This window comes from Bombina bombina, chromosome 12, assembly GCF_027579735.1.
Source record: "Bombina bombina isolate aBomBom1 chromosome 12, aBomBom1.pri, whole genome shotgun sequence".
NCBI classification, from domain to species: Eukaryota; Metazoa; Chordata; class Amphibia; order Anura; family Bombinatoridae; genus Bombina; species Bombina bombina.
In genome coordinates this window covers 84101824-84117088 of record NC_069510.1, presented here as the reverse complement: position 1 = coordinate 84117088, position 15265 = coordinate 84101824, and positions in this window count along the sequence as shown.

The following is a 15265-nucleotide window of genomic DNA, read 5'->3' as shown; positions in this document are numbered from 1 at the left end:
TTGCTGTTCGCCGCCTCAGAAGTGGCACACAATTTAAGGAGCAGCGGTCTTATGACCGTTGCTTCTTAACCTACATTTCCAGCAAGCGGGAAAGTACGGTGGTAGATAGCAGCATCCACTGCTTGGTAAATCTACCCGCATGCGTCATCTTTTTAAGACATCTCTCTTTATCTTATATTAAAAAAAAGCCATGTGCCTCTATTATGTTACTAATAGTATCTTAATAATTACTTTAGGTACATGATTTACTATTTATTTACTATTTTAACCCCTTTTTGTCGTTCGGACGTTCCGTGCCATCCTAACAGAGCTTATACGGCGTCCTGCAGCTTCCCCCTTTGACGATGTCAAGAAGCGTCCCCCATGATCTGATCCTAGAGCCTAGAAATCAAGTGATTGCATCAACGATCTTGTGATTTAATTTTTACTAATAGTGTTTACATCAGAAATTTGTTCGGAAATTTGAAGGGGTTAATCATAACATGTTTATTATTTGTAAAAAAAGAAAATGACATATGCTTGCATATTTTTGGTAATGAAATAAATCATACCCCTAATGGGTTAATAGAGGAGGCAATAAATTAGCTAAAGGCTTAGGTTTCTCTGAAATGTTCTGTTAAGCATACAAATATACAGAATTATACTTTTCACATTAAAAAATGTTCAGCAAAATCAAAATTAATACAGGGGATAAAAGGAAATGCAGGGTTGTGCGCAATTTTGATTTCTCAAGGTTTATAGTTCACTGGAGTTTATAGGGATGACTGCCACAGCTGCGATAGTGATCAAGGACATGACTCCACAGCATGAAAACACAAAGGGGCCGAATTATCGAAGTCTGGCAGACATGATACACTGTAGCGTATTATGTACGCCAGACATCGCTGAATGCGGACAGCATATGCTGTCCGCATTCAGCATTGCACAAGCAGTTCTAGCAAGCTTGTGCAATGCCACCCCCTGCAGATTGGCTGCTAGCAGGGAGTGTCAACCCGATCGTACTAGATACGGTTGATAACTGTACGCCGCTCAGAGGCGGCAGATACAGTTAAGGAGCAGCGGTCTTTAGAGAGGAAACAGGGTAAGTTGGCTCCATAAGTAAATCTGCCCCAAAGTCATTTTAATCAAGAGGAGAGCAATCATTTAATACAACTCTAAGGATTTTTGTAAGAGACAGAAGGCTCCCAGTTTATTCTAATAAAGAGTTTATTTTACTCGTAAAGCGATTTTCACAAGAAATAAATTCTACTCTTTAAAAATCCATATGTCTAAATGAAAGTCAAATCACTTATAATGAAACATCACATTCCTTAGCCTTAACCAGACTGTGTGTTGCCTAATGGTACTGACAAATATTGCTGTAGTGTTGCTTAATGGTAAAAAATATGTTTTAAAGAAGCTCAGCAACAGCATGATAAGAATGTGATAAGATATTCCAAATGGATCCAGTACTCCCAACCGACTATAAAAGCAGTACGGATAAACTATAAAGCATAGTACAGATGCATGATAGGCACTTCCTGAATTTTTAGAAAAATATAATAAACAATAACAAAATTTGATTTAATTTATTACTATACATCCAATGGGGTAGATTTACTAGAAGTCGAGCTGACATGATTTGCTGCTTGACGTTGCTAAATGTTGTCGGCATTTATCATTGCAAAAACATTTCTAGTGCTATGCTTGTACAATGCTGCCCCCTGCTCACCGGCTACCAATCGGACGCTAGCAGGGGCTGTAAATCATTCTGATCTTATCATATTGGGAATATTTCAATCTGCCACCTAAAAGGTGTTGGACAAGTTAAGGAGCAGCAGTCTTACGAGCCTGTAATGGTGGGCCTCTGAAGCAGCATCCACTGATTCATAAATGGAGCCCAAGAAGTGCATATTATTGTTCAATCTATATTTACAGTATAGCTTTTTTTCTTTTTGTTTATTAGTCTGTGCTTCTTTGTATCTGTGTGTGTGTCTGTGTGTGTGTGTCTGTGTGAGTGTGTCTGTGTGTGTGTGTATCTGTGTGTGTGTGTGTGTCTGTGTGTGTGTGTCTGTGTGAGTGTGTCTGTGTGTGTGTGTATCTGTGTGTGTATCTGTGTGTGTGTGTCTGTGTGAGTGTGTCTGTGTGTGTGTATCTGTGTGTGTGTGTATCTGTGTGAGTGTGTCTGTGTGTGTGTGTGTCTGTGTGTGTCTCTGTGTGTGTGTGTGTGTGTGAGTGTGTCTGTGTGTGTGTGTATCTGTGTGTGTATCTGTGTGTGTGTGTCTGTGTGTGTGTGTCTGTGTGTGTGTGTGTGTATCTGTGTGTGTGTGTGTCTGTGTGAGTGTATCTGTGTGTGTGTATCTGTGTGTCTGTGTGTGTGTATCTGTGTGTGTGTCTGTGTGAGTGTGTCTGTGTGTATCTGTGTGTGTGTGTGTATCTGTGTGTGTGTGTCTGTGTGAGTGTGTCTGTGTGTGTGTGTATCTCTCTGTGTGTGTGTCTGTGTGAGTGTGTCTGTGTGCGTGTATCTGTGTGTGTGTGTGATATCTGCATTATTTAAAAAATACCATGGGGTAGATTTATCAATATGCGGGCAGACATGATCAACTGTAGCGGATCATGTCCGCCGCACATTGATAAATGCCGGCAGCATACGCTGTCAGCATTTATCATTGCACAAGCATTTCTTGTGAAATGTTTGTGCAATGCCGCCCCCTGTACATTTGCGGCCAATTGGCCGCTAGCAGGGTGTGTCAATCAACCGATCATATCCGATCGGGCTGATTGCTGTTCGCCGCCTCAGAGGTGGCGGAAAACTTAAGGAGCAGCGGTCTTATGACCGTTGCTTCTTAACCTACATTTCCGGCAAGCCGCAAAGTACGGTGGTAAATAGCAGCATCCACTGCTTGGTAAATCTACCCCCATGTGTCATCTTTATAAGTCATCTCTCTTTATCTTATCTTAAAAAAAGCAATGTGCCTCTATTATGTTACTAATAGTATCTTAACAATTACTTTAGGTACATGATTTACTATTTATTTACTATTCTAACCCCTTTTTGTCGTTCGGGCGTTCCGTGCCATCCTAACAGAGCTCATATGGCGTCCTGCAGCTTCCCCCTTTGACGATGTCAAGAAGCTGCCTGAGGCCGTGCCTAGCAGTGTATACAGTCCCCCATGATCTGATCCTAGCCTAGAAATCAAGTGATTGCATCAACGATCTTGTGATTTAATTTTTACTAATAGTGTTTACATCAGAAATCTGTTCGGATGTTAACACTATTGTACTGACATGAAGGGGTTAATCATAACATGTTTATTATTTGTAAAAAAAGAAAATGACATATGCTTGCATCTTTTTGGTAATGAAATAAATCATACCCCTAATGGGTTTTAATAGAGGAGGCAATAAATTAGCTAAAGGCTTAGGTTTCTCTGAAATGTACAGAATTATCCTTTTCACATTAAAAATGTTAACATTGTTTAGCAAAATCAAAATAAATACAGGGGATAAAAGGAAATGCAGGGTTGTGCACAATTTTGATTTCTCAAGGTTTATAGTTCACTGGAGTTTATAGGGATGACTGCCACAGCTGCGATAGTGATCAAGGACATGACTCCACAGCATGAAAACACAAAGGGGCCGAATTATCAAAGTCTGGCAGACATGATACGCTGTAGCGTATTATGTACGCCAGACATCGCTGAATGCGGACAGCATATGCTGTCCGCATTCAGCATTGCACAAGCAGTTCTAGCAAACTTGTGTAATGCCGCCCCCTGTAAATCTTCCCCAAAGTTGTTTTAATCAAGAGGAGAGCATTCATTTAATACAACTCCAAGGATTTTTGTAGGAGACAGAAGGCTCCCAGTTTATTTTAATAAAGAGTTTATTTTACTTGTAAAGCGATTTTCACAAGATATAAATTCTACTCTTTAAAAATCCATTTGTCTAAATGAAAGTCAAATCACTTATAATGAAACATCACATTCCTTAGCCTTAACCAGACTTTCCACTAAAGTTTCAAAATAAATATAAAAATAAGATGTTTCTTCTCCCCCAGAATCCCTAGGCAGCTGTGTGTTGTGAACCATAAGGAGCAGTGTGTTGCCTAATGGTACTGACAAATATTGCTGTAGTGTTGCTTAATGGTAAAAAATATGTTTTAAAGAAGCTCAGCAACAGCATGATAAGAATGTGATAAGATATTCCAAATGGATCCAGTACTCCCAACCGACTATAAAAGCAGTACGGATAAACTATAAAGCATAGTACAGATGCATGATAGGCACTTCCTGAATTTTTAGAAAAATATAATAAACAATAACAAAATTTGATTTAATTTATTACTATAAATCCAATGGGGTAGATTTACTAGAAGTCGAGCGGACATGATTCGCTGCTTGACATTGCTAAATGCTGTCGGCATTTATCATTGCAAAAGCATTTCTAGTGCTATGCTTGTACAATGCTGCCCCCTGCTCACCGGCTACCAATTGGACGCTAGCAGGGGCTGTAAATCATTCTGATCTTATCATATTGGAAATATTTCAATCTGCCACATAAAAGGTGGCGGACAAGTTAAGGAGCAGCAGTCTTACGAGCCTGTAATGGTGGGCCTCTGAAGCAGCATCCACTGATTCATAAATGGAGCCCAAGAAGTGCATATTATTGTTCAATCTATATATACAGTATAGCTTTTTTTCTTTTTGTTTATTAGTCTGTGCTTCTTTGTGTCTGTGTGTGTGTGTGTGTGTGTGTGTGTATGTGTGTATCTGAGTCTATGTGAGTGTTTTGTGTCTGAATTTGTATTTGTGTCTCAGGGGTGTTTCTGTGTGTCTGAGTTTTTTTGAGTGTGTGTATTTCTATGTGTCTGTTAGTGAGTACATGTTTCTGTGTGTCTGAGCATTTCTGCGTGCCTGTGAGTGTTTGTGTGCCGTTGAATTTTTTTTTGTTTGTGTGTGCCTGAGTGTTTCTGCAGACTTTTAGATTGAAATATTTTTTATTGAACAATCTTCTCAATACACAAATGTTTCCACTTGGGAGACAGTATACAAACAAAATACATCTATTCACAATTTATAGTTTCTCCAAATAAACCATTCTTTTGACATATTAAACTTGTGTATTTCAGGCAAAAAGAACAAAAAAGAACTCTTGCCTAGGCAAGAATCTATCTTTAAATGTTCCATTTCTAAGAGATATACAATAAGTAACATATAATACATATATAACTAATAAACCATTTCACCATTTCACTGTACGCCTCCTTCTAATAAATGTCCAGCAAATAACTCAAAATATATAATTAATCACTAATTATCCACTGAGCCTGCTCATATGCCCTGCCCACTTGCTTTTGTGCCAAACCTACCCTTTCTCTCTGCCCTATTTTTTTCGTCACCTTAATAAAGTAAGCTTTTTTCATTTAACATCCAATAGAGCCATATCTTATTGAAAGATTCCACTGTATCTTGAAGGTAAGCGGCTGTTTCACTCATAGCAAACATGTTTCTAATTCTACTCAAAACCTCCCCCCCACTCTGGTGCTCCCAGTTTCTAGTATTTCGCTATGGCAATACGAGTCACTGTACACACAATTCTGATAAATTTGTTTATGTACACATTAAATCTTTGATCTCCCTCATTTAGTAACCCCTGCATGGGTGTTAACAATACTTGTTCCTCCAAAATTGTGGTGATCATCTCAGAAAGATCAATCCACACCCTCCGTATCCTAGGGCAGTCCCACCACATATGAAGGTAGGTGCCTAGCTGTGCACAACCTCTGTAACATTGCCTGGTACTTCCCTTAACCATGTGGGCCGTCTTTAAAGGGGTTAGATACCAGCAAAACATCGTCTTGATATTGTTTTCTCTTATATCTGCTCCTAATAAGCCTTTCGTAGAATCTAAAAATATTTGATTCCAAGTATTCAGATCTAATGTCTTATCAATATCATTTTCCCATTGAAGTATGATGGTAGATTTGGAGCTTATGCTTGCCTCCTGTATATGGAAGTACAAGTGTGAGATTGCCTATTTTTGTCTGTGTGGTGTGCTACATTGCTGTTCAAAGATGGTTTTAGCTTTGTGACCTAACTCAGTTCTAATGTACATATTGATAGCTGAGGCTATTTGTAGATATAAAAACCATGGTAAACGAATATTCTCAAGTTTACTCTGCAACTGGTTGAAAGTCAATATTTTCCTATTATCTAGGAAGTCGGCTATTCGGTATAAGTCTTTATGTGCCCATTTATCTATCAGTCGTCTTGACTCTCTTGTCAGGATGTATCTTAGAGGTCTTATTAACGAGTTAGTGGGTAAGATCAGGTTCTTTCTGTTTGCTGCCTTTAGATGTTTAATTGCCATCTTAGTAACTGGATTTTGATAGTCCTTCCTATGTGTCTGGTTGTCACCATCCCATATGAGATCTTCAGGAGTTTCATATCCTCCGACCATAGTCTCTAATTGGGGCCATAGTACATTGTCCTGCTTCCTCCCTAGTAGTGAGTTTTGGGCCAACCTAGCCGCCGAGTAATAGTCCATCAAATTAGGAAATCCCACTCCACCTAACTGTCTATGTCTTGTGAGTATATCATGTGGGATCCTTGCATGTCTAGAGCCTCTCAAGTATCTATGGAGATCTGTCTTCTGCAGACTTTTAAAGGGACAGTCTATACCAGATTTTTTATTGTTTAAAAAGATAGATACTCCCTTTATTACATATTCCCCAGTTTTGCATAACCAACACGGTTATATTAATATACTTTTTACCTCTGTGATTACCTTGTATCTAAGCCTCTGCAGACTGCCCCCTTAATTTAGTTCTTTTGACAGGCATGCATTTTAGCCAATCAGTGCTGACTCCTAGGTAACTCCATGTGCGTGAGCACAATGTTATATTTGTGACACACATGAACTAACGTCCTAGCTTTTTCTAGCTGTGAAAGACTGTCAAAATGCACTGAGCTAAGAGGCAGCCTTTAAAGGGACATTATACACTCATTTTTTCTTTGCATAAATGTTTTGTAGATAATCTATTTATATAGCCCATAACGTTTTTTTTTTAATTAATGTATAGTTTTGCTTATTTTTAAATAACATTGCTCTGATTTTCAGACTCCTAACCAAGCCCCAAAGTTTTATGTGAATACGCTCGACTACCTACTCCAGCTTGCTCCTGTTTGTGTAAAGGGTCTTTTCATATGCAAAAGAAGGGGGAGGGGGGGAGTGTCTTATTTGCCACTTACAGTGGGCTTTCCAGCTACCTTTTCAACAGAGGTAAACTGACAGCTTCTAAGTAAGTTTTTAAACAGTTTTATACTGAATTTTTATATCAGTATCTGTGCATATTATTCTTTATAGTAGTGTCTATTACATGCAGTTATATGAAAATGAGTGTATACTGTCCCTTCAAGAGCTTAGAAATTTGCATATGAGCTTACTTAGGTTTAGCTTTCAACTAAGAATGCCAAGAGAACAAAGCAAATTTGATGATAAAAGTAAATTGGAAAGTTGTTTAAAATTACATACCAGATCTGAATCATGAAAGATTAATTTTTACTAGGCTGTCCCTTTAAGTATCCAACAATTGAACCTCTTTCGGGTTCATATGTGTGTTATTCTTTCTTTCATACTAGCCTGTGCCTCACCAGTCACTGACCTCACCACACATAACTGTGAGGTAGTCACTCAAATTATATCCTTTTTTTTTCTTTATCAGAACAAGCACTTTTGTAAAATATTTTAATTTTATACAATTATCAATGTGTTGGAAAATGGCAGCATATGTAATAGAAAAGTATTTTTTTGTGTGATTTTTAAAGTATTGATGGTAAAGACTTGGGGGTAGATTTAACAACAGTCGAGTGGACATGATTCGCTTTAGCAAATCATGTCCTCTTGACTTCGCTAAATGCAGACAGCATATGCTGTCGACATTTAACATTGCCAATTAGACGCTAGCAGGGGCTGTCAATCATCCTGAACGGATCGGGATGATTTCAGTCCTAAAAGGTGGCAGACAAGTTAAGGAGCAGCGGTCTAACAACTTATGACCGCTGCTTCTTAATTTCCAATTCAGGCAGACCTAAGACGATGGGGCTCCGAAGCAGCATCTACAGCTTAATAAATGGAGCCCTAGGATGGTAGTAATTTCTTAAAATTTTCACTTATTTTATGGTTCCGCATTTCACATCTGTTCACCTTCAAAAACACCTCATTTAGGATCCAAAACCTATGTTATCCAATATGACTAATTGTAAATTAAGCGACTATGGCACAAATTACAAGTGGAGCGTTAATGATAGAGCGGCAGGTGTGATATCAATAACACTGGACCACACTGAATCCAAATTGATATAAGTCCATTGTAAAAAACAGATTTACCACAGAAGGTTTTGTGCAGCTGAGATCGCTTTGTCCTTATTCCTTGCACACTTTATTCCTAGCGCAGTTCGTCTAGCTTGAGGTTAGCAAGCGAGCAATGAAAGTCTATGTGGAAAGGGAGTTAGTGCGTTCGTGATATCCGACCTCCAGATGTTAGCACTCCTGAGTCTTTCACTCACGTGCTAAATTTTCACTTTCAACTTGGAATACAAACGCTAACATAAGAGTGACATTCATTTACTTTGTGAGCAGTTAGTGCTCAAGATAAAAGATAAAAAATATATAGCCCCTCTTGTAATCTAGGCCTAAATATATATATATATAAATATATATAGTGTGTATATATATATATATATATATATCCTATAATATATCCTATAATATAAAAGGCCAAGTGTGTTTGTCCGAAGCTGTCGTGTGCAGTAGAGACAGCACAAGGAAAAAAAACACCTGGCCTTTGAGTCCCTAGCTGATCTGTGTCAGAAGTCGGCGTGAGCGGTGGGCGTGGCAGGTGCAAAGGGGGAGTGACCTGGCATGAAGGGCAGTGAAGGGGGCGTGGTCGGACGTGAAGGGCCGTGAATGGGGCGTGGTCAGTTGTGAAGGGGGTGTGGCCACGTGCAGTCACGCGATAGAGAGGGGGGAGAGAGATAGAGAGGAGGGGAGAGAGAGAGGAGGGGAGAGAGAGAGGGGGGAGAGAGAGAGGGGGAGAGAGAGAGAGAGGGGGGAGAGAGAGAGAGGGGGGAGAGAGAGAGGGGGGGAGAGAGAGAGAGGAGGGGGGAGAGATAGAGAGGAGGGGGGAGAGATAGAGAGGAGGGGGGAGAGAGAGGGGGAGAGAGAGAGGGGGGGAGAGAGAGGGATGGGGGAGAAAGAGGGGTGGGGGAGAGAGGGGGGAGAGAGAGATCAAAAGAGAGGGGGGAGAGAGCGCAAAACAGAGGGGGAGAGAGAGAGAGCAAAAGAGGGGGGAGAGAGAGAGTGCAAAAGAGAGGGGGAGAGAGAGAGCAAAAGAGGGGGGAGAGAGAGCAAAAGAGGGGGGAGAGAGAGCAAAAAAGGGGGGAGAGAGAGAGCAAAAAAGGGGAGAGAGAGCAAAAGAGGGGGGAGAGAGAGAGCGCAAAAGAGAGGGGGGGAGAGAGCGCAAAACAGAGGGGGAGAGAGAGAGAGCAAAAGAGATGGGGGAGAGAGAGAGCAAAAGAGAGGGGGGAGAGAGAGCGCAAAAGAGAGGGGGGGAGAGAGCGCAAAAGAGAGGGGGAGAGAGAGCGCAAAAGAGAGGGGGGGAGAGAGATCACAAAAGAGAGGGGAGAGAGAGAGCGCAAAAGAGATGAGGGAGAGAGAGAGCGCAAAAGAGAGGGGGAGATAGAGAGCACAAAAGAGAGGGGGGAGAAAGAGTGCAAAAGGACGGGGGAGAGAGAGCGCAAAAGCGATGGGGGAGAGAGCGCAAAAGAGATGGTAGAGAGAGAGCGCAAAAGAGACGGGGGAGAGAGAGCGCACAAAAGAGAGGGGGGGGAGAGAGAGCGCAAAAGAGAGGGGGGAGAGAGAGCGCAAAAGAGAGGGGGGAGAGAGAGCGCAAAAGAGAGGGGGGAGAGAGAGCGCAAAAGAGAGAGGAGAGAGAGAGCACAAAAGAGAGGGTGAGAGAGAGAGCGCAAAAGAGGGGGGGAAAAGAGAGCTCAAAAGAGAGGGGGGAGAGAGAGAGCGAGCAAAAGAGAGGGGGAGGGAGAGAGCAAGGGGTGGGACCGCTGTACTGCGAAAAAATGGCCCGTGTGAACGGGCTTTAGGAATAGTATATATATATAATAAGAAAATGAAGAGCACTCCACGGGACTTGTAATTAAACCCACTTTTACTATTATATATATATATATATATATATATATATATATATATATATATAAATACACGCACATACATATACATATATATACACACATATACATATACAGTATATATATACTGTATGTATATATATATATATATATATATGTATATTGAATAAAGGAGGGGCACCAGCACTAAAAAACTGTAACCTTTTGTTTTATTCATTGCTCTTGTCTGTGTAGGTCACTGTCGTGTATATGCGTGCTGCCTATGATACAGTGTACCCTTGTCACTGTTAGGAATGTATGTAGAAAAGAGAAAATCAAAAAGGCGCACAGCTGAACACTATTGGTATATTGGTGTTGTTAATGTCAATATATTTTTTTAGTAAATTTTCATAGAAACTGGAAATGTATATCCATCAGACTTATTAAAGGAAAAGTTTTTCTCTCTGTTGGTTTTTCTTTGTTAAAGCTAAGTTAAATGTGCTTACCAGAGATTACCTCAATCCTATGAGGTAAGATGTCAGCTCATTGAGATTTATAGATGGTTCTTGGACTCTTGTCAAGTTGGTATTCTGTGATCCTTAATGAAGAGATCTTTGTCCCAAATGGAAATCCTGAACTCTCTGTTGTATGCCTTTAATGGTAATCCTGGACTCTCTTGGGTAGATGTATTTGCCTGGTATCGTTTGTTGAACAGTAATAGAGATTCCTGGACTCTTTCTTTACTTTCTTGGAGGTGAGGATCTTTGCTTGTATCAGATCATCATATGGATCATAGTAGAGAAAGAAGAAGACACAAATACATAGCGTAATACCGTTTAAATAAAAGCAAATTGTTTTATTATGCAAGATGAAATATGCTTACATTCAGCACCCTCAATCAATATATGAGGTAAGGTTTAGGCAAGTAAAATGTCCTTTTGTTTTTTCAGACACAAAAAAATGTCCTTTAATGATTCCTTGCGACACTTGTAATGTCAAGGTGATGCAATGTTTTATATAAAAAGTACATGCAAAGAGATGGTAAATGCTTGCTGTAGTGCTATGGGTACAAGCCCCTATTTAAAGTTTTTTGTTTGAGGCCCAATAGGTCTTGTATACTATTAGCTGCGAGGTGGTCACTGCTCGTTTATGTTAAAACAAGTGGACTCCACTTTCAAACCTCTGACGAAGAAATGTGTTAGCACTTCGAAACGCGTAAGGATTTGCAGAAAGCGGGCGGACTTTCCCTATTCCACTACGGCATCATTCTCTTCTCATTCCAGCCTTTAGTAACAACACTATAAGGTGGTAAAGTATCAGGCGCTTATTGACTTTAAACGCTACTTATTACTCAGCTGTTATTAACTGCAGAAACTTGTTTTAACATAAACGAGCAGTGACCACCTCGCAGCTCATAGTATACAAGACCTATTGGGCCTCAAACAAAAAACTTTAAATAGGGGCTTGTACCCATAGCACTACAGCAAGCATTTACCATCTCTTTGCATGTACTTTTTATATAAAACATTGCATCACCTTGACATTACAAGTGTCGCAAGGAATCATTAAAGGACATTTTTTTGTGTCTGAAAAAACAAAAGGACATTTTACTTGCCTAAACCTTACCTCATATATTGATTGAGGGTGCTGAATGTAAGCATATTTCATCTTGCATAATAAAACAATTTGCTTTTATTTAAACGGTATTACGCTATGTATTTGTGTCTTCTTCTTTCTCTACTATGATTCATATGATGATCTGATACAAGCAAAGATCCTCACCTCCAAGAAAGTAAAGAAAGAGTCCAGGAATTTCCATTACTGTTCAACAAACGATACCAGGCAAATACATCTACCCAAGAGAGTCCAGGATTACCATTAAAGGCATACAACAGAGAGTTCAGGATTTCCATTTGGGACAAAGATCTCTTCATTAAGGATCACAGAATACCAACTTGACAAGAGTCCAAGAACCATCTATAAATCTCAATGAGCTGACATCTTACCTCATAGGATTGAGGTAATCTCTGGTAAGCACATTTAACTTACCTTTAACAAAGAATTGTTGAAAGACCAACAGAGAGAAAAACTTTTCCTTTAATAAGTCTGATGGATATACATTTCCAGTTTCTATGAAAATTTACTAAAAAAATATAATGACATTAACAACACCAATATACCAATAGTGTTCAGCTGTGCGCCTTTTTGATTTTCTCTTTTCTACACACATATATATATATATATATATATATATATATATATATATATATACACACTGTATATATATATATATATATATATATATATATATATATATATATATATATATATGATATGATATGGAGTAAAAAAGAAAGACCTTCAGGAATGTAATCCTGGTTTATAAAGACAGGGAATTCAGCATTCTTTTATAAAAAATAGCAAGCTCACAAATCCAAGTTTAACCAAGTTTATAGATTTAATCGTGAGACAGTAGTCTCTCACATCTGGAGAGTACATTCATGCTAGAAATCTTGTTGTGAATATACGGCAATAGCTGGTAATAATAGATATATCAAAAAGTAGAAACCTTATGACAATAAAATAAATACAATGAACCTGACCGGTCAGGGGTACATGCAAATACCTCAGTAGAAAACAGTTTATTCAGTATATACGTTAATCACAAGAAAAAAGTATTCTGAGTGTTAGCTTACTACACCCTGCTGCTCACAGAACCCCCTTGTCAAAGGACAAAGAGGTATATCCTGGGCAGGTTAATATTCGGGATCTAAGAGCGGCTAGGGCAGATTACTTGTGTACAGAAAAAGACTAGTTGGCATTTGAAAAACAAATCGAGAAAGAGTCACATGTACAAGTTAAATATTATATTGAGGTGGACCACTCCAGTCAAACTACACCCAGCTGCACACAGCACCCCTATCAAGGGGTAAAACGCTGGGCAGGTACACAAAGGGGATCTAAGCAGACTGATTAGCGGGCCCTCTAGATATGTACATATCAGGACAAGCATACAGGTGTTAGTAAGGTAGGACAATGCAAGTTAGAGTATTACGTGAGGCAATATGAATGCCTGTATACAAATGCAAAGAGGAATTGTGCTTCTCATGCAAGGTACAAGCGGCATGCAAGTAATGATGGTTAGTAGCCAAGAGTAAACAAGCAAGTTCGTCAAAGTATAGTCCTTGCGAGCATATACACAAGCAGAAGCAGTAGCGTCACTTATCCAGGTTATATTGTAATTAGACAAGATATGCAAGTTCGTCAAAGTATAGTGCTTGCGAGCATATACACAAGCAGAAGCAGTAGCGTCACTTATCCAGGTTATATTGTAATTAGACAAGATATGCAGTTCTGTATTTTAGACAACGGTAGTTTTAAGATTCCCTCGACAGGGAACGACATCCAAAAAGGTATTGCCCAGTATGATAGCTGGCAGTACTATTGCTCGTAGCTTAAGAAACAGGATTCATACGACCTTGTATATATACTGCCCGTTATGAGTGTCCTTTCTTGTCCATGCTCGTCACAACAGTAGGAATTGTGTCTCAAGCAGGGCTAGTTAGCAGGGAGAGAACCTCCATACGCGGATCCAAACAGCAGTGGTATAGGCATGTGTCACATGACTGGTCGGCTTAGCCAATGCCAACGCGCGTTTCACCCGCTCATCTGTACTTCAGACTGGGCTTCGTCAGGGCGGTATTCAGCTGTCATCCTTACATCCTAATTTATAGGAAAAGATACTAGCGCCTCTGCTGGAAGGTGAAATAATAACATGCTACATATATACTTAAGAAAAAAGTTTCTTTGTTACCTATAAGAGGATTAAATACATAGTAGAAACTGTATTAGTCAAGACATTACTTATACTAGGTGCAAAATACAAAAAAGTAGAGAGATATTAAAACTAATAAAAGAAAATACTGTCTTGTATAGAAGTATATATAATATCTTCATATGGTTTCTAGGGAAACAAATTTTTGCAGATATATTCTATATGTAATAATTTTTAAAGATTAGAATACCAAGGGCATATTATAGGAAGCAGGCCATATCCAGCTTATCATTGAGACCATATGGAAGCTGGGTTTCAAGGATTGAAATCCACCTGCATTCCTTTCTGAGGAGGGCCTTGTCATTATCCCCACCTCTGCCATTCATGATGCCTCTGTCAATTCCCGCAAATCTCAAGGAGTCAGGATTACAATCGTGAGTCAGTTCAAAGTGTCTCGCCACATTACTCTTGGGATTTTTGTTTTTTACATCATCACGATGTTCGGTTATGCGGTCTTTTATGGCTCTCCTAGTCTTTCCCACGTAAAAACGTGGGTAACTGCAGGATAGTAAATAAATAACACCTTCTGTGTTACAATTCACGAAATATTTAAGTTTATAGGTTTTACCCATATTCGTACTGAACTCTTTAGTTTTTCCAACAAATTCTTTGAGGGTATTCTCAGGGTCCTCCCATATGAGAAATATATCATCCACATATCTCAACCATATGTGGATGTATCTCTCAAAGAGAGGGTCCTGAAACACCTCCTCCATTTCCCAGATGCCAAGGTGAAGGCAGGCATATGTCGGGGCGCACGTAGCGCCCATAGCCGTGCCTTGCAGCTGTTTGTAGACTTTGTTATCGAACATAAAAATATTGTTCGTGAGTACAAATGTAAGCAATTCCACCACAAAGTCTGTGTGCTCTTGGACATGGACTCCTCTTGTCATGAGTAAGTGTTTGCATGCCTCAATGCCAACCTCGTGCGGGATCGAGGAGTAGAGTCCTTCTAAATCCCAAATAATGAAGGGTAAAAGTAGACACCTAATTGATGATGTCTCACTAACACAGGAAGACAGGTCAGCATGTGCAGATTTACAAAGTCTCCTTGCTGATTCGGAAGGTCAATATACCCCCTCACAGGTAGAAGAACTGGGATTATGTGAAACTGTATCCTCTAATCTCAAAGCGAAATCAAAAAATATATGCTACAGCTGTCCATGGTGCCTGCTGTGAACATTTTCGTTAAGCAGGTAGAAAGAGATATAGCTAATCATTCTCTCTTTGGTCTGGTGAATGATAATTTGAGTGGGGCAGAAAG